At 42.9% G+C, this 21,426-nt stretch overlaps 1 protein-coding gene across 1 annotated transcript in view; it reads right to left on the bottom strand.

Moving 5' to 3' along the window:
* The window catches only part of LOC115159541 (BMP/retinoic acid-inducible neural-specific protein 1), a 154,075-nt gene extending 144,027 nt beyond the window's left edge, over positions 1 to 10,048 (bottom strand). The window contains exon 1 of the mRNA XM_029709357.1: positions 9,639 to 10,048. The gene's annotated coding sequence lies outside the window, so the exon portion shown is untranslated. The remainder of the gene's footprint in view (positions 1 to 9,638) is intronic.
* Between the last annotated feature and the right edge of the window lie 11,378 nt (positions 10,049 to 21,426).

The raw sequence follows: 21,426 nt of genomic DNA, 5'->3' as shown, positions 1-21,426 counted from the left end.
CTACAGCTGCACCACCGAAAGCATCCTGACTGGTTGCATGACCGCCTGGTATGACAACTGCTCGGCATCCGTAAGGCGCTACAGAGGGTAGTGCGTACGGCCCAGTACATCACTGGGGCCAAGCTTCCTGCCATCCAGGACCTATATACCAGGCGGTGCCAGAGGAAAGGCCAAAAAATTGTCAGAGACTCCAGTCACCCAAGTCATAGACTGTTTTCTCTGCTACTGCATGGCAAGCGGTACCGGAACACCAAGCCTGGGACCAAAAGGCTCATTAACAGCTTCTACCCACAAGCCATAAGACTGCTGAACAATTAATCAAACGGCCTCCGGACTATTTACATTGAGACACCCCCATCCCTCCATTTGTTTTGTACACTGCTGCTACTCGATGTTTATTATCTATGCATAGTCACTTCACTCCACCTCCATGTACAAATTACCTAGACTAACCTGTACCCCCGCACAATGACTCGGTACCCCCTGTATATAGCCTCGTTAGTGCTATTTTATTATGTTACTTTTTATTATTTTTTACTTTAGTTTATTTGGTAAATATTTTCTTAACTCTTTCTTGACATGCACTGTTGGTTAAGGGCTTGTAAGTAAGCATTTCACGGTAAGGTCTACACTTGGTGTATTCGGCGCATGTGACAAATGAAGTTTGATTTGAAATAGTAACCATAAATTCATCTAAATAAAGTTTTTAATGACAATATGTAAATCATTATTTGAATATGTTGGTAACCATTGTATAAAAGTGATAATGCCCTCGAAGCCGGTGTTTGGAGCCTAACAACACCTATGCTAATATATCCTCCAAACACCAATATCACTTAAATATCACAGCACTCACATTTTTGATGTGTTCCGTTCAAAAGTTATCAAAACATAACCCTTTCTTTTTGCAGGAGAGACAGTTCAGTATGGCTTCCATTGCACATTTTTCTGCTCACTATAGCGACTTCTACACGCCATGGCCTATGCTCTGCCCTACATTGTTGATGTGCTGACTGTGCGTAAAGCCTGGAGAGGATACTGTACCTGCTTCAGCTAGCTTCACCTACACTGGCCTCTCCATCATTAAAACTAACAGCACTACCTCCATCAGCAGGACAACACAGCGCTCTGTGGGGATGTGTGTGTGTGTGTGTGCATGTGTGTGTGTGTGTGTGTGTGTGTGTGTGTGTGTCTGTGTGTGTGTGTCTGCATGTGTATATGTCTGTGTGTACATTTGTGTGTACATGTCTGACAGAGTATTTTAGTCCTGCCTATTTGAGCATGTGTTTGTCCCTACATGCCCCCTACATGTCTCTGTGGGTCAACTGAGCATCACTCCTTGCTTGTCAAAAACAGCAGCAGCACATACTGTACATGTCAGTGGTGGTATGTGTGCAGTCAGTGTCCTGCAAAACATGGTACAGTACTGCATAACACAGTGGTATTCAAAGTCGGGGTCACGATCCCTAGTGGGGTGTAATCGCAGGGGAATTGCAGCCAAATAAAATACAAATTAAAAAAACGATTGAGTACAGATTATTTTATGGGACAATATACAAACGTTTTTGAAAAATATAATTTGAAAAATAAAATGTAAGTGAGTAAATGCATTTATTGCTTATCTTAATTTTCATAAGATAGATGAAAACGTAATGAATTGAAGGTTACTTATTGATGTAGATTTCTACATTTACCCATGTTAAGGTTATGTCATTAGATTTGGGCTAGGATCAGTAGAAATTCTGGCCCAAAATAATGGGGTCTGCAGAAATTCTGGCAAAAAAATGGTGTCCTCGCTGAAAAGGTTTGAATACCACTGGTGTAACACAACAACACCAACAGTGACCATAGGCCACCAATTAGTATGGGTCACATTATGAACCCCTGCACTGTTTGAAATAAATCAGAAACAAGCAATAGGCTGATTAAATCATACATGAGATATTGTGTGTGTCTGTAACTCCCTGTGTCTCACTCTGTCAGCAGTTTGACAACATCAAACATGACTCATTTCCGTCTCAGTGCCTGGGACCCATGTGTGTTCTGGGGGGTTTTCATGAGGAAAGGCATCACGTAGTAACAAATAGGCCCACTGTGAACGACTGCATCACATTCATATTTCAAACGCACTGAGGCTTTGACGAACGTCTCGATTAATGATTGGAGGGATTTGTCTGTTGTGTAAAGTAAGCGTAAATAGAAGCCAAATCTGGGAAACAACCGATAACACTGAATTAAATAATGCATGGGCAGTGTTCTGGTGGCTAGGGATTTCATGTGACTTCAAATGAGGGAACGCTGGAATGTAGAAAACAGTTGATGGAGTTCGGTTCCCAAGCCTATGTCATGAAATCATCCTCCACTTGGCCACACAACGTATTACAAATCACAGTCAGTCTACTCAATCAACATTTTACCAATTTCTCTGACTCAAAATAGTTGCAACTGTTTCATCCATTGAAGTGAACAGGCATCGATCGAAATGGGCTGAGTTCAGATATGGACATGTCCATCAATGCAGTGCATGTAAAAGCTCTCAGGTTAGAATTCAGCATTGATTCAATACCAAGCAAACAGAGAGAGTGGGGAGAGTGGGATGGAGGATTTGGAGAGTCTGGAACATGGTTCTGTTTGGCCTGCAGCAACAGAGGACTATATGAGCTTCCACAGTAACAGACTTTTTTAATGATGCAAAAGGTATCACTGACAATGAGGTTGTTTCACTGAAGTCTATAAACTCAGTTGGCTGTTAGAAGCAGCCAACTGACTGGGAAGCATTGGCTTAGGACAAAACAAGACCTTAAAACTATCAATCGTCTGATATTATTGTATAAACTATCAATCACACTCAGATGCAATATCATGGTCATCAGCCATTGCTGATACTGTCATTACTAAGGTAACCAAGGTAGCCACATCACCAGAAGCACTCACCCTTACCACAGAGGGGCCATTTTCTGAACTCTAGAAATGGTCTCACGGTAAGAAAAGGAAATTACTTCACACTCCTAGAGCAAGATTTCCCTTTCTTTTATATGAAGGAAAAAAAGATACTGATGTATTCCCCTAGTTCAAATTTCGAAGTCATTGCCTTGGAAATGTCTCCAGAGTTTATAAAGCAGTTTCCACACTCTCCTGAACAACTCGACCTCCATCTCCCCTCTCCCCCCATCCTCCCCCTCACCATCACCCCAAGCTCACCAACAAGAATCATGGGAGAAGCCCCCTGCAATTAGCCTCATCTCTAATAGGCATTTTCTCCCCATTACGTGATCATGAGGTGACAGGACTTAAGAATGGCTACTGGCATCCAGTGGCAGAGAGGGGAGATAGAGGAAATAGCACTCTATAATTACTGTTAAATCAAGCAGACTGCCTGCCTCCTGATCCTCTTTTTCCTCCTGCTCCTCCCTCTACACCTGGCCACACGTCATTGTGAAGGGCCGGGCAAGTGATGTCGAAAACCGGCTGCACCAGGCAATTTTCCACCACAGCTGATACTGCAGTTTAGTTGGGTAGATTCAGGACTGCTTGACTGACTTGTTTTTTTTTTCTGGCCCACAGTCCCTTCTTTCAAGTCTGGCTCTCTGTAAAAGGCTGAACTCTGAGCTGAACAATGGCACCAGATCAAGAGCTTATAGCCAATACCAAGGCAGCTGGGAAATCTGAACTTCTCAGTGGCAATAAAGAATTGATGAAGACACGCAATGGATGAAGACATTTTACTGAAATGACTTCATGAGTTACTTTAGTGTTGCAAGCAGTCAGTGAGGATGATGATGGTTGGGGTGGTGAAGAAGAAGATGACGATGATGATGATGACTACGACAATGATGATGCAAATCTCATACCATTGCAGATGTTCCTAATGTTATTTCTCAGTAACTTTCATATAGCTCATAACCATTCGTCTTTGAGCCAAAGACATTCTCATGAAACACCAATATGTATTTTCAAATTTCTAACTGGATGAGCAGGCAAAGTCAAAACATTTAGAGTTTTAGGGAATGTCACGTAAGAGATGCTACCCCGTAGCAAATCTGAATCAACAACTTGAGTCATCGTAAATCCCTCCATTTCTACATAGTGGACCAATTACAACTAACCAGACATTAGGGCTTCAATTGCACATGGAAGCATATTTGCGGGTGTAGCAGTTCGCTGCACCCACAATAACATCTGCTAATGTAACAAGGGTCGTCGAAAGGGGACCAAGGCGCAGCGTGTATAGTGCTCAATCTTTTATTTAATGAAAAAACACTTCAACAAAACAACAAATGACCAACAACAGTTCCGTAAGGTACACTTGACAAAACGGAAAACAACTACCCACACCTACACATGAAAAACAGGCTGCCTAAGTATGGCTTCCATTCAGAGACAACGATAGACAGCTGCCTCTGATTGGAAACCATACCTGGCCAAAACATAGAAAACAAAAACATAGAAATAGAAATCTAGAGAACCCCACATAGAAACAGAAAACCAAAACCACCCAAAATACCCACCTGTCACGCCCTGACCACTCTACTATGGAAAATGACCTCTTACAAGGGTCAGGACGTGACAGCTAAATATGTGTATGTGACCAATACAATTTGATTTGATTTGACAGACCACCATCCTGAATTCACAACTCAGTTCATGGTAAGAATCTACCTTATTAAAGAGAAAACATCTTCAAACCGGATCTTTATTTGATCTCAAGGAAAAAACAAAGGGTCTGGCTGTTTTTCTTCTTTCTCCTATTAGAAAACATGAAGGAGAAAGTGGGTTTAGACAGTGGCATTTCAAATGGGGGATTAGCATCAAGACAACGCTAATTCCCTAATTTGCCAGAGATGGGAGACAACCGACCAAGGCACGGAGAGAGAGAGAGAGAGAGAGAGAGAGAGAGAGAGAGAGAGAGAGCGACACATGGAATTTCTAACTGAGCATTTAATTTTTCAGGCAGCCAGCTCCCACACTGTACTGCACTGACTGGGGACTTACTTGTACCATTGGTGAGGATGAGCAGCCAGCTGGCTAGAAGGACCCCCCCTCCCCTCCAGGTTGCCATTGTTAATCCCAGCAGCCTCCGCAAGCTATGGTAAGAGGGCGGTCCAGCTGGTGAGTCCCACCATGGATGCCCAATATTACCCGTAGGGGAGTCTCTTCTCTCTCTTCTTTCCAACCTGTCATGAGATGAACAGGAGTCTAGAGTCCAATCCAACATGCAAGCAACCAAGGTACTGAGCCTCTGCTGTCTGCAGAGGCCTCTGGGCTTTTTCCTCATCATTCAGGGATCGTAATGATATAATTGTATGAATTATAGAGGTTAATTAAGCCCAAATGGCAGCCCAAATGGAGGCTTTGTTATTTATAGAGGTGTAATGTGGCTCAATGGATATCCAGGCAAAGCCATAGATAGATACTGTAAATTACTTTAACTGTAAATATTCTTAATGTCACTATGACTGGTGCCAAGCATGACACATAGCCTATATGCAAGAGTCATGATGATAAGAACGTTTTATCTTAAAACAACGTTTTAGTCACATTATGCATATTGAGCAACAACTGTCCCGTTAGCGGGACACCGATCCACAAGAAGTTTTAATGTGAACATTGATACCTGCATGAATAGGGCCGCCCATCAACATACCAAGAGACACAATTGCACATGGTTTTAGGAGTGGCAATGTGTTTGTGATTGGGAAGCCATAAAGTCTTCATTCATGACTAATAGCTTTGACAGTGGTGGCATAAAACCAACCTGTTGCTAGAATCAGGTCATCAGCAAAATGACAAACACTAATCTATAGTTATACAACCTGTCTCTGTCCATCAGTGAGCCATTCAAATGCATACCAAGAACAACCCTTATTGTACGGTAGTCCTAGATTTTACCAAATTAACATTTGGATCTTGACAGTGAAACATTTTGTAATAAAATAGTAATAAATCCATTATTCTAAACACGTATGCTGCTGTTTAATATGTTGTCTAAACACAGAAAATGCAGGCTGTAAGATAAAAGAATTTTCTACAAAACAAATATAAATCTAAGACCAGAAACAATAAACAATGTAGACTCAGAGGCCGTAAGATTTCCTTTTCATGATTATATTTGAATTGCGCTCTCTCTCCTGAGGCTAACACAGTTTACATTCAATAATGGCTACAGCATTATTACAGCTTAAAAGTAGGAAAATCAAATTCGCTTGATTTGCAAAACTGTTTCAGGTGCGACAAAGTTGCCAAATCCATTAATTACATTCAACAATTAATGTTCTATCTAATCCATCAGAAGCTCAGCGATAACTATCAAATTATAAAAGATGAGTAAAAAACAGTCCCCAAACTAAATCTTGCACTAAATTGGATTGATTCAAGTCAAGGTTATCTTCACAAGTTTCTGCAGCCTACAATGTCTATCCACATAAACTTATCTGGTCAATCAATGTCCCTCAGGCTATGTTCCTCACTCTCCATAAATAAATGCACATTTTCCTTGGTCTATCCTTTGGGTACATTTTGGGATTACATTTGTGAATTTATCTATATATGGATTTGTTTAATCCATAAAATGATCAGGATGTAGGTGGACATGCACCTGAGTCAACCTATTTTATACTGACCACACAATGCATTTTCTTGAGGTAAACATGTTTTTGGCTTGGTCTGGTCGATGACTAGGCTGACGACAGTATTTGGCTGAAATTGATTTACTGTTTTCTTTGTTGAATGTCAGTAAAGACTGTGTGTATCTTGATTCAGGGTGAATCATTATGAGCTCTGTGTGTATTATAATAGAAATAGTAAAATTAATCCACATTTTACACATTGCCATACAACTCCATTCACTTGCATGTTATAAAACATGTTGATATTTCACAACCACAAAGATATGTCTTCTACAGTGGTTCAAGAAAATATGTCTGTTAATCTTCAAGTTCTCCACCAGTGTCTAACATAGACACAGTTTGCTCCCTGATGAAGGTGCATATACACTGAGTGTACAAAACATTATGAACATCTTGTCATGTCATGGACTGACCAGGTGAATCCAGGTGAAAGCTATGATCCCTTGTTGATGGCAGTTGTTAAATACACTTCGATCAGTGTAGATGAAGGGGAGGAGACAGGTTAAAGAATGTTTTTTAAGCTTTGAGACAATTTGTTATCCAATAACACTGTGTGGTTTGGGGTATTAATCAAACAATCCCACAATAACCTGTCAACTGGTTATGTCAACTAACACATCCCCACATGCCCCAGTGGAGAATTGCAGGCCAGGGATTTGGAATGAAGTTCACCATCTGTTTTGTGTTGCTCTGACATGGCATGATTTGACCCCTGTTGTTTTTCTTCCCATCAAAACAGGTTTTCTATTCCCCCTGGGAGGAAGCCTTCCAGGGCACTCCAGCTGGAACCAGCACCCACTGCTAGTCCTGCCAATAGTGAAGATGCTTGATGTCTCTTGGCAATCAATGTAAGACAGTTAGCTCTTCTAGCTCCAGCACTGAGACCTTGTATTTGATATTCTTGTCCATACTCAAGGAGAATGGACCACTGCCTACCTCCCAGCACCCTTGTGTGTAGTCCTTTTTTTGCCTTTGTGAATCATGGCAACATGAGGTTGCAATCAATCCATCATTGGAGTGCACAGCACGCGTCACAAAAACATTACGCTGCAGCATGTACCCCCAGTCTTTGAATGCTTAGTCAACACAGGGTCACCAAGCTTGGGACATAGCTGTAGCCTCAAGCTACTGCTGACATTTTCTTTTTGGCATTTGTGATTGTGAGCTGTTTCTCTTTGAAAAGAATTACATGTCGCCAGCATGTAGGCAATATAAAGGCCAACAGATTGAATTAGCCATTTGAAATAAAACAACCTTTGTTTTGTGGCTCTAGAGGGGACTTGATGAGAGATATATCGATTGACAACTTACTTTGAACTTAGTGTTGATCACAGGACAGGCCACATGGTAGCATGGATATGATGTCAATATTGATATTGACAATGACAGTAAGTCTGTTGAAATTGCTACTGTAGCTCACTTCTATCTTGGTAGATTCCCAGCAATATGACATTATTCTGATTTGAATAATATTAAGATGTCAACAGATAATTGATCTTAGATGTCAGTTTGAAATGACTTCTGTCTGACTTCTGTCTGATGTGGAACGTAGGAGAGTAAACAGAGTCCATGATTGATCTGCCACTAGGAGGGGGATCTGAACAGGGCCTGAACAGTATGTTACTGAGAATCGCATGGCCATTTAAAGACACCTATTGATACATATATACTGTAAAGGGACAAAGTAAAAAAGTAATTCAAAGTATGAAACTTTTTGAGAAGAAGGAGAAGAAGAAGAACACAGTCATTAGTTGTAAAAACGAGGTGCACACCAAGAGTAGTTGCATTTCTAATTTTGTATCCATCAACACCAGTCAATTATCCTTCCTCTAGTGGATTACGTGACACATGGCGCAAAAGAGCGCGAGCTCCCCCAGCAGTTAGTGAACAGAAGCGCACTCATACAACTTCCATTGAAGGAACGGAGGGAGAGGCAACTTTGGATCATTGGTGCTACCTCAAAAAATGACATATATTTTCTGATTATAATTTTTCTGTTCTGTTTAATCGACATCAATTAGCAATTAACATCAGCATCATTGAATTATTGATTGAGCAGCTCTGCAACATGGCTATATCTGTGTTGAGAACGTAATGAGGCAAATCATATTGTCGCATATACCGGTATGCCATATTTGTACATATTTTTACACACACACACACACACACACACGATCTGTCCAATCTGTGTTTGAAATTATTCACCGATAAGATCAAATAAGTGACACACAATTTCCCGCCTCGTAGCAACAGAGAGACTGAGGCTAAACAATAATGCATTTCACCATTGCAATACAGAATGGTCAATATACATGTCGTATGAAATATTGTAAGATGAACTGATATGGACTCACATTGCACAATCAACTGCAGTAATATTGATATAAGCCAACAGGGCAATGTGAATCAACGTTTGACCTGCAAACCGGGTGTTCTAGAACAAGATAGACAAGAATAGACAAGCATATTATGATGCTATGCCGTCGAACTTCATAGTGCCCTGGATTGAATCAGACGGGCCATTCATTGAGGCGAGGGGCAACCATTCATTGAGGCGAGGGGCAATGTGAAAGAAAGTGTGCGTGGACTGAAAACTGATTCTTAGTTGTCTCTCCCCCTCTCCAATCCGCTCTTTCATTCTCTCGACTTCCTCTGCAGCCTCCTCGCAATACATAGCCTACACTCCGTCTCCAGTCAGTCATATGTTTAAAATGCAACCTATAGGTTCTAGTATCTAACGTTGTTCATCTCCACAGTAATGGACATGTAGTAACTTTTACTTTAGATGAATAACACCGACGTAGTTTTGACACATGAAAACCCACATAGGCTACATATAAGACGCAAAACCTGACAATGATAAAGCAGAAAAATCCATCGTCCAGAAAGGACAGTATCATGCTGATCATGCAACATCGCCATAACTGTCCAGAGTCTACAGCATAACCTCCAGCTACTGTAATAACGGGTATAGTATTTATAGAAAATAACACGAAACTTATCTAGGCTTACCTAAAACTCTTTTACCCACTTGTTCGGAATCTGTGGTCCAAGGTGCTTTAGTTTTCTGGCCGAAAACTTCTGCTGGAGCATATGTATCCAGTGTGCATGCTGGTAGCTCAATCTTAGATGTTGGATTGCGGATGAGTTGGTGTTCCTTCTCATGCTCAAGAGAGAGAAATCCTTCGGCTCGGCGAGGTCGTATACATTGATACACGGAGAAACGGGGAAATGGGGGAGCTCAACGGATCGGAAGAAATATCCCGATGTGTTCTAGGGAGGGTCGGGCTAGCTCGGATCCGTGAAAGCTGTACGCAGGTGGAGAGGTGGCAGGGTGGATGTCAATGAAGGTAGTCAGAGATGCACAGACTGAGCGAGTGCAGTGCAAAAGCAAGCGAAACTAGGGGGAGGTACTGAGAATACCGTTTTGTATTGTAGAGGACGGTAATGCCAGACAGTAAGGGGTGGGACTGGAACACATGAGGCAAACGGGGGAGAGAGGGGGGAACGAAGGATGGAGGAGGAACGAGAGACCGTGTCGTGACTTTCTGTGTTGATAAACAACAATTATAAAGGTTCAACTGTGTGTGTGTGTGGGGGGGGGGGGGGGGGGGTGACAAAGGAGACAGTGTGACAGACGGTAAAGCAACCCCAAGTCTGACTATATGCAAACGGAGAAAAGTGTAGGGTCTAGGTTTGAAAATATAACAGCAGGTTCTGGGATAAAATCAAAGATTGACTCCTACGGAATGCATGACGAGCACAACACTACATTGTGCGCTTTTACATAATTGTGTGACTACTTCAATGGAAACCTGATCAAATAAAACAGTCAGGAATAAAACCCATCGACGCAGGTCTCTCTCTCTCTCTCCCACACACATACAACACACACACACACACAATCTATCAGATGAGGAATAATAGCTGTACACTGTGTCCAGTGAATGAATAACTAGTGACCTTGTGGGATTTGATTGCACCTGCAAGCAGACAAACGCTGTGGAGGTGCTGTCCAGTGTCCTGAAAATGCTCCAGAATAGAGGGCTATGCATTTTGTCTGTCCATGGTCCTGAAAACGTTACAGAGAAGCAATTAATTTGGCTTCTCACTGTCCATGGTCCTGAAAATGGTCAAAAGGCCTATGCAATGCAGTTGGCTTTCCAGTGTTTCAGAGCCTATGCATTTCGAATGGCATTTGCAATGGCCTTTAGTTCGGCTTTGACAAGTGCATGGTTCATATCATTCACAGGTCGATGACTCCACGTAATTACTTTGTGGGGTTGATAAGATGACATACTGTACCTTGCTAGGAATTAAGATGACATACCTTGTTAGGAATTATCAAAAATGTGCACAACAGACAAGTTGTCATGGAAATATTGCCTTTGGAGTTGAAGCTCATATTTTCCCTTTGATATCAGGGGTTTATTCACAATTGAAGTCAACCAGAGCATCCCTTGATCAGCGTTACATTTACCTCTAACGTGGCATACAGACCACCCACGACAGTGTCTTTAATGTTGTAGGAGCTCTGTACATGAATATCGACTGGCATTTGCTTATGGTTTCACACATGGTACACTCAAGTACTAAACCACACACACACACACACACACACACACACACACACACACACACACACACACACACACACACACACACACACACACACACACACACACACACACACACACACATTTGACAAATAGTATTGCACACTCTGCACTCTGCACTCAAACAACAACATCTATAGTTGCCTATGCTATATTTGTTATAGTTGGTTGCTGAAAATCAAATATTTGTTCTGCACTTTTGAGTTCATCATCTTTACGTCTCAGTAGTTTTGCCACTCACCAAACCCCAGGCCCATATCACCTAAATAGTTCAAACTTTAGCCAGGCAGAAATGATCCCATGCCCCCCTATTAGAAGTGAGGAGCTGACTTGTCCTGCCTGGAAAGCTGCTGGGGTGTTTGCTAGACTGACAACCTACTAATGGCAGATCTCTGAGGGTAGCAGGGAGACGTGCTGGAGATAATTCTCCATCTCCCGTGTTATTCCACACTGGCCATGGGCCTGTCATACAGCCTGGGCTCTCTGGCTGAGCTGTGAGAGAGAAGACAGATGTCCAAATACCCAGCAGCTCCATCCGTCATTATATTTCCATGATGATTTTCTCAATTCCTCCATGTAGAGGGCATGGGGATGGAGACAGATCAGTCATAGAGAGAGAGAGAGAGAGAGAGAGAGAGAGAGAGAGAGAGAGAGAGAGAGAGAGAGATGCAGACAGAGAGCGAGAGAGAGATGCAGACAGAGAGAGAGAGAGAGAGAGAGATGCAGACAGAGAGAGAGAGAGAAATGCAGACAGAGAGAGAGAGAGAGATGCAGACAGAGAGAGAGAGAGATGCAGACAGAAAGATAAACAAGAGAGAGAAAGAGGGGAGAGGGAAAGTGAGAGAGAGAAAGAGGGGAGAGGAAAAGTGAGAGAGAGAGAGAGAGAGAGATGCAGACAGAGGGGGAAACAAGAGAGAGATGCAGACAACAGAGAGAGAGAGATGCAGACAGAGGGAGAGAGAGATGCAGACAGAGAGAGAGAGAGAGAGAGAGAGATGCAGACAGAGAGATGCAGACAGAGAGAGAGAGATGCAGACAGAGAGAGAAACAAGAGAGAGAAAGAGCGGAGAGGGAAAGTGAGAGAGAGAAAGAGGGAGAGGGAAAGTGTGAGAGAGAGAGATGCAGACAGAGAGAGAAACAAGAGAGAGAAAGAGGGGAGAGGGAAAGTGAGAGAAAGAGAGAGAGATGCAGACAGAGAGAGAAACAAGAGAGAGAAAGAGGGGAGAGGGAAAGTGAGAGAGGGGAGAGGGGAGAGGGAAAGTGAGAGAGAGAGAGAGAGAGAGAGAGAGATGCAGACAGAGAGAGAAACAAGCAAGTGAAAGAGGGGAGAGGGAAAGAGAGAGAAAGAGGGGAGAGGGAAAGAGAGAGAGTGCGAGAGAGAGGATAGAGAGAGAGAGAGGAATGAGAGAAAGAGAGACAGAGAGAGAGAGAGAAGGAATTGAGGGGTTACCACCCTGGCCTTCTCCTTACTCTAATGAGAAACAATCTCATCTGCTAAAGGTTACCTGGGCAGTCAGCAGTCAGCCCAGCACCACATGCTACACCATTTTCCTCCTCCTCCTCCTCTTCCTCCTCCTCCTCCTCTTATAGACCACCTCATCAAACCTCAATTCAATTCTCATAAGGCCATTCCTCTGACAGAAAATGCCAGTTTAATTGTCTTACACTTAGGCCCAGGATGGTGCAATCCACTGGTGCCTGTGTAAATGTGACAAATGCAATGGTGCTGACAAAAACGCACTATAATTAAGTTAAAGTTTGATGATTCAAAATAAGAAAATTATGGATAAACTGTGAAATTTATACAGTATATATTTTTTTGCTAATGCACAAGGGGAGGCAGGTATTTCATAATGTTCTGATTCCTACGTACAAGTGATAATTGTATATTCTTGTCCAGGCCTGATGTGATTTGGATTATTCCTAAGTGCTATATTTTGCTTATACCTCACCAGTTTACTCCCCTAATCGACAGACACATTACAGTAATAGAATCTGAGCTTGGCTTGACTTAAGGTTCACTCAGGACCTGATATTGATATACAATTCAACAAACTCCAATAATTCCGTCAGCACTGATGGCAGGGTTTATAACAGAAACCGTAAAACAGGAGAGGAAAATAAGAGTTCACACTCTCTGAAGTTAACAGGATTCCGAAGGAGCGACCTGAAAGTGTTTAACGAGGTGCAAGGCCTCTCATACTGTCATCGGGTTAATATGAAGAAGCCATGACTGATGCTGGGGCGTGAGCATGGTTTACTGCGCTGACAAATGACTTGGGTAATATTACTTTACAGGGCCTGTATTCATAGAGCCTCTCAGAGTAGGAGTGCCGATCTAAGATCAGGTCCCTTTTGTCCATGTAATGTTATTCATTATGATTTAAAAGGCAACATTGATCCTAGATGAGCACTCCAACCCTAAACATAACCAGATCATAGTGCATGTGTGGGAGGGAAATTCTATGAACATTTACATTGTACTTTCCAGAAGGCTTCCCGACTTGACTGCTTCATAACACTAGACAAGCTATGCATAACATGCAAATGATGGTATACTCTACAGATTTGAAGACTTTTGAGTTTCTATATAATTGACATTTTAAGTAGCACCACCTCCACTCTTACAGCTAGTTTAATCTCCAGCCATCCTAGTTTAATCTCCAGCCATCCTAGTTTAATCTCCAGCCATCCTAGTTTAATCTCCATCCATCCTAGTTTAATCTCCAGCCATCCTACTTTAATCTCCAGCCATCCTAATTTAATCTCCAGCCATCCTAGTTTAATCTCCAGCTATTTGCAGATACTGTATATTTTGACTGTTGCAGTATGTTCTTTACAGAGTAGCCTTCATTGTCTTCAAAAGGTATTCACACCCATTGACTTTTCCCACATTTTGTTGTATAACAGCCTGAATTTTAGATTTCGTGCCACTGATCTACACACAATACCTCACAATGTCAAAATATATACTGCTCAAAAAAATAAAGGGAACGCTTAAACAACACAATGTAACTCCAAGTCAATCACACTTCTGTGAAATCAAACTGTCCACTTAGGAAGCAACACTGATTGACAATAAATTCCACATGCTGTTGTGCAAATGGAATAGACAACAAGTGGAAATTATAGGCAATCAGCAAGACACCCCCAATAAAGGAGTGGTTCTGCAGGTGGTAACCACAGACCACTTCTCAGTTCCTATGCTTCCTGGTTGATGTTTTGGTCACTTTTGAATGCTGGCGGTGTTTTCACTCAAGTGGTAGCATGAGACAGAGTCTACAACCCACACAAGTGGCTCAGGTAGTGCAACTCATCCATGATGGCACACTAATGCGAGCTGTGGCAAGAATGTTTGCTGTGTCTGTCAGCGTAGTGTCCAGAGCATGGAGGCGCTACCAGGAGACAGGCCAGTACATCAGGAGACGTGGAGGAGGCCGTAGGAGGGCAACAACCCAGCAGCAGGACCGCTACCTCCGCCTTTGTGCAAGGAGGAGCAGGAAGAGCACTGCCAGAGCCCTGCAAAATGACCTCCAGCAGGCCACAAATGTGCATGTGTCTGCTCAAACGGTCAGAAACAGACTCCATGAGGGTGGTATGAGGGCCCGACGTCCACAGGTGGGGGTTGTGCTTACAGCCCAATACCGTGCAGGACGTTTGGCATTTGCCAGAGAACACCAAGATTGGCAAATTCGCCACTGGCGCCCTGTGCTCTTCACAGATGAAAGCAGGTTCACACTGAGCACATGTGACAGACGTGACAGTCTGGAGACGCCGTGGAGAACGTTCTGCTGCCTGCAACATCCTCAAGCATGACCGGTTTGGCGGTGGGTCAGTCATGGTGTAGGGTGGCATTTCTTTGGGGGGCCGCACAGCCCTCTATGTGCTCACCAGAGGTAGCCTGACTGCCATTAGGTACCGAGATGAGATCCTCAGACCCCTTGTGAGACCATATGCTGGTGCGGTTGGCCCTGGGTTCCTCCTAATGCAAGACAATGCTAGACCTCATGTGGCTGGAGTGTGTCAGCAGTTCCTGCAAGAGGAAGGCATTGATGCTATGGACTGGCCCGCCCGGTCCCCAGACCTGAATCCAATTGAGCACATCTGGGACATCATGTCTCGCTCCATCCACCAACGCCACGTTGCACCACAGACTGTCCTGGAGTTGGCGGATGCTTTAGTCCAGGTCTGGGAGGAGATCCCTCAGGAGACCATCCGCCACCTCATCAAGAGCATGCCCAGGCGTTGTAGGGAGGTCATACAGGCACGTGGAGGCCACACACACTACTGAGCCTCATTTTGACTTGTTTTAAAGACATTACATCAAAGTTGGATCAGCCTGTAGTGTGGTTTTCCACTTTAATTTTGACTGTGACTCCAAATCCAGACCTCCATGGGTTGATAAATTGGATTTCCATTTATTATTTTTGTGTGATTTTGTTGTCAGCACATTCAACTATGTAAAGAAAAAAGTATTTAATAAGATTATTTCTTTCATTCAGATCTAGGATGTGTTGTTTAAGTGTTCCCTTTATTTTTTTGAGCAGTGTATATTTTTTGAAAGTTTTACAAATTAATACATTTTTTTAAGCTGAAATGTCTTCAGTCAATAGGTATTCAACCCCTTTCTTATGTCAAGCCTAAATACGTTCAGTAGTGAAGATTTGCTTAGCAGGTCACATAATATATTGCAGGGAATCACTCTGTGTGCAATACTAGTGGTTAATATGATTTTTGACTGATTAACCCATATCTGCACCCCACACATACAATTATCTGTAAGGTCCCTCAGTCGAGCAGTAAATTTCAACCACATATTCAACCACAAAGACCAGGGAACTTTTTCAATGTCTCGCAAAGAAGGGCACCTACTGGTAGATGGGTAACAATAAAAAAAGCAGACACTGAATATCCCTTTGAGCATGGTTAAGTTACTACTTTGTTACGCTTTGGATGGTGTATCAACAGTTACGCTTTGGATGGTGTATCAATTAGGGTTGTACAATTGTACCATTAGCTAGAAGTTGGCTAACGTTAGCTAGCTAGCTCGCTAACTTTAGATATTATTTTTGTCTCTGTCACACTAGACCTGAATCAAACATTGAAACCAGTGTCCAAACGAGTGAAGACCGATATTCGGACGTTTTTCCTGTAACATTGTCGATCTGACAGTTTCCCTAGCTAATTCCTTACTTTTCACACTGGCATGGTATAAACAGCTCTACAGGCTTTACTGTCATGGTGCACAGTCGGTACACAACACTATGCTCATCATGTCTTAGCGGGATCAGATGGTGACAGGTGTCCCTGCAGTGTCAGACAGCCAGGGAAGACCAGTCTACGGAGCTCATGTGAATTTTGTAGTATATTATAATAATCAGTGAATGGATACAAAGTTATATCTTGAGTTGATGGGTAGGATACAGTCTGGGATCTGGGAATAATGTTTATTTCAATTATTGAACCATTGATTCTATTATTGGATAATATAATGTATAAAGGTACAACAAGGTATTTCTTTGTCATGCCTCATCTGAGCAGGATCAGATGGTGACAGGGGTCTCATCAGGATCAGGCAGCCAGGGAAGACCAGTCTGTGACAGGGGTCTCATCAGGGTCAGGCAGCCTAGGAAAAACCAGTCTGTGACAGGGATCTCATCAGGGTCAGGCAGCCAGGGAAGACCAGTCTGTGACAGGGGTCTCATCAGGGTCAGGCAGCCAGGGAAGACCAGTCTGTGACAGGGATCTCATCAGGGTCAGGCAGCCAGGGAAGACCAGTCTGTGACAGGGGTCTCATCAGGATCAGGCAGCCAGGGAAGACCAGTCTGTGACAGGGATCTCATCAGGGTCAGGCAGCCAGGGAAGGCCAGTCTGCGACAGGGATCTCATCAGGGTCAGGCAGCCAGGGAAGACCAGTCTGTGACAGGGGTCTCATCAGGATCAGGCAGCCAGGGAAGACCAGTCTGTGACAGGGATCTCATCAGGGTCAGGCAGCCAGGGAAGACCAGTCTGTGACAGGGGTCTCATCAGGATCAGGCAGCCAGGGAAGACCAGTCTGTGACAGGGATCTCATCAGGGTCAGGCAGCCAGGGAAGGCCAGTCTGTGACAGGGATCTCATCAGGGTCAGGCAGCCAGGGAAGACCAGTCTGTGACAGGGGTCTCATCAGGATCAGGCAGCCAGGGAAGACCAGTCTGTGACAGCGTGGAGGTGAACTTTTGCAGATACAACACTTCATTCTCTCTGTGCCGCAAACTCTGGAAAACTAAGAAGCTTCAAATATTGATACTATTTTAAGTCAGTCTGACAAAATTCTATAGTTGATTTTTTTTTATCAATGACATAAAATGTTAGGAAGACCTGGGAGACGATATTGACAATGATGATGATGATGATGATGAATGGATACAGATATGTTAGAATGCCCAGTCATGATCATATATTGTCAGACAGAAATGACTGCAGTTTTAAGACCATCCTTAGAACATACTATATGCCAGTTAAACTGAATATCATGCACTCATCAATGTCATTATTCTGCTGGAGATGTAAAACACAAAACGGGACATATTTGGTATTTCCAGGTGTGGAAAGCTCTTAAAGACTGACCAGAAAGACTCACGGCTGTAATTGCTGACAAAGGTGATTCGAACATGTATTGACTCAGAGGGTAGAATACTTACATGCAAGTCCTGGTGCACGTAGGCCAATGGATTCATCTTAATAATACTGACTGTATTGATGTGCCGCTGATGTGGTTTTACATCTCTAAATGCCCAATCAAGTATCTAATGCCTCAATCTGCATCATCACGTCTTCTCTCCAACAGGAAAATTGCTGGAGCTGAACAGGTCTCTAGCCATTCCAAAAACAGCAGCAAGCAGCAGCCAATCTAACAGCAGCACTCTCTTTTTTCCCTCATTGCTCTCGGCGAACTATGTCATTTTAAAGAGAATGTAGGGTTTGTTTGTTTCTCTCTCTTGTCGAGAGGTACTTAAAAACATTTGCGGGTACAATGGGAAAGGAAAACAGAGACAAGCCTTGAGACACTGTTGATCTGTGTAAATCATTTAGCAGTGATTAGGATGTGGCTGAGGGCTTTTTGATGAGCTTCTCGGTGGGATGCTGGGATGTTGTGCGGAGCCGATCGCCTATGTAGCATCCCACAGTGGTGCAGCCCTCCCCTTGTAGCTTGACAGCTACTCCCACTGCAGTCCTTGAACACTCTCTTTACCACTCTCGTTGCGCTGTCTTGCTCAATCACTTCTGTCTCTCACCTTCTGTCTCTTTCTTTCTCTCGTTCTTTATATCTCCTTACACTCTCTCTCTCTCTCTCTCTCTCCCTCTCTCTCGCTCTTATACACTCCAGGTTGTGTCTGTAATTCTTGTGTGGGTCAGTGGCTGGGTCAACAAAGAGACCTGATTTATTATTTTTCCAAGCAGATTACACTGATGGCATTTTGCTTGACATTTCATTCCAGCCCTTCTCCCCATTCATCTGCTTTGGCGCAGCAGAGCGTCTTTGTTCATGTGCTTCCTGGGCCATCCCTGGTGAAATCACCAGGTTTTGCTAATGAACTATTTGCACTGAGATGAAATTGTAATCACCCCTGGCAGGAGAGTGAGTGAGTGGGCGTCTGGGCTTTAAGGCTGTGTACATTACTGGAGCTTCCCCCATAAGTGCGGTCCATGGTGCTGAAACTGGCTTCCCCCACAAGAGCTGTCCATGGTGCTGAAGCGGAACCGTACTGTGACAAAACAGAGTCGTCCTCCAATATTGAAGGAAAGTTAAGCCCAGTAACCAACTCTGACAGTACAGTTGCAAGAACAGTAAATCTTACTTAATCTTGCAAAACGAAGAGGCATCTAATTTGTTGTATATATGGATGCACTATATGCAGGCTGTTGAAACAATATGGGTGTTTATGTGCTTTAAGTGTGAATACATTTTTGGTATGAATAACATCACTGTTATTTCTTGGCACTATGTACCAAACCAATTTTAGATTTTCAAGAAGTGGCTTATTGAAGCTAAAAGCATGTTTCCAAGGTCATGCATTATACTGTACACGATAAGTTATAAAAAATATTACATAAATAAGATGTGAAATTACACCTCTATGTCACATTCCACAGAAAACAGCACCAGTTTTGAAGATCTTATGAGTCATCCACGTCTTTGTTGTGCATTTGTAGTCCAATCTGAGACAGTAATAAATTACTTAACAAAGACAAATGAATCTACAGAGATTTACTGGAAAATGCAATAATGGTTACGACTAAAGAACAAATTATTTTCCCTGGATACATATTTTACCCTCATTACCATGGTACGAGTATGTCATCGTAAGTAAGTAGCAAGTAGTATGATGAAGTCTGGAAATCGGTGACGATGGCTTCACATGCCAGCTCGCTGCATGTCTGAAAAGTCTCATTGTGACAGTTCTCTCCTCTGAAGTTCCGCTACACACACTAAACAAACGTATTTTTGTCAACAGAAGACGTTGAGTCGTGTTTGAAAGCGGTACTGTAAAAGCGAACCTAAGGTCTCTTTTCGAGAGAAATGCTGCGGATGTGACAGGCACAAAGAGATGCCAAATACTGTAGGGGACCTGTTGGAGCTGCCTGAGCAGATGGTGTGTAATGCTAGTGGAATAACATTCATATTCCCATGATAATGAAGATACAGTACGTGCCACAGTACAGAATGTTCCCAGGTTAAAAAAAATACCTGTAAGAAGGACCAAGTTGGAGCACTGACTAAAATAGTTTTCTAATGTATGATCTTGTGATGCCTCTACTGTAAAGTGTACTGTATGTGTATACACTGTGTATATATACACTCAAATCCATCATTTGTACACTTATCTAAGATGTTTTTCTTTATTATGTTCTAAATAAGATTAGGTCTATTTTCACAGGTGATGAGGTCATAGGAGTGATTAAGACTGCTTATAATATCTCTCTGGACACTTGGAGAAGGAAGACAACACAATGTATCTGGGTATTATTTCCTCTCCAGCAGTGTTATGGTCTGAAATGTTCCTTCTTTGCATTACTATGATTAGATGGTTGTTACAGTATGGGGGGCCAGGTTGGAAATGACCCATTCAGGGGCTATAAAGTACGGGTACAGACCAAACTTCATCCAGTGTCCAGAAAATGGATTCGCGAGATATGCAAATATGCACATATTTAATGAAATATCACTGCATTTGCATATTTTAATAGAATATTTAAATAAAGGAAATACTAAAAATTATTATATTTGTGTGTACAATTAACTGGTAAATGTTGTGATATGATTAAGGGAAGAAATATTACCCTATGAGGGTGTGGTGCATGACCTTAAATGAGCATCAGTAGGATCTGTGGCGTGGAAGTCTCTGTCATTGAGAGAGCGGCCACAAATTGGATCAGTCAGGTCCCCTGGAGCTGTGTGAAGCTAGAACACACACACACGGTACAAACACATTCACAGACGCACACACACAGAAGCATACACGTTCATGCACTCACTCACACACACACACACACACACACACACACACACACACACACACACACACACACACACACACACACACACAAATACACACACACAGACGCATACACACGTTCATGCACTCACACACATACACACAAACACACACACACACGAGTGAAAGTCACTAGCGTAGCGCAGTTTCTCTTGATCCTCCCCCCACCCCTAAGAAAAAACGAATCTAATGCATCAGCCACTCACAAAGTAGAGACTACCAATCACTGTCCATGGTTCTGAATTTGTGATGTCTATGCGGCTGCCTTTCGATAGGCTATCAGATTATGTGGTGCTGATGCTTGTAGTAGCCTATAGCTTTGCTTTAATGGATACATGTTTGTTTTTATTTGGTTGTCATTTTCTCATGTCAAGCCTAACGTTTATGTTTCATGAAGCTATAGGCCTATCATGTCGCAATGCTGCTATTTAGATGCTGGCTGGTGGCAATAATGTATTTACTTGTTCAGTGTCACACCAGCCTTCGCGTTGGCTCCCCCTCCCATCCAGCTCAGACTTTCGGTGTTGCCGGCCTTCTAGCTGCTGCCGAACCTACTGCTGGCAAACACCCTTCACTCATCAAAACCGGACATGTCTCGTCATCATTACACAAACACCTGGTTCCAATCCCAACTCTTTCACTCTAT

Source organism: Salmo trutta, chromosome 23 (assembly GCF_901001165.1).
Source record: "Salmo trutta chromosome 23, fSalTru1.1, whole genome shotgun sequence".
Taxonomy (NCBI): domain Eukaryota; kingdom Metazoa; phylum Chordata; class Actinopteri; order Salmoniformes; family Salmonidae; genus Salmo; species Salmo trutta.
This window is presented reverse-complemented; position numbering and strand designations above follow the sequence as displayed.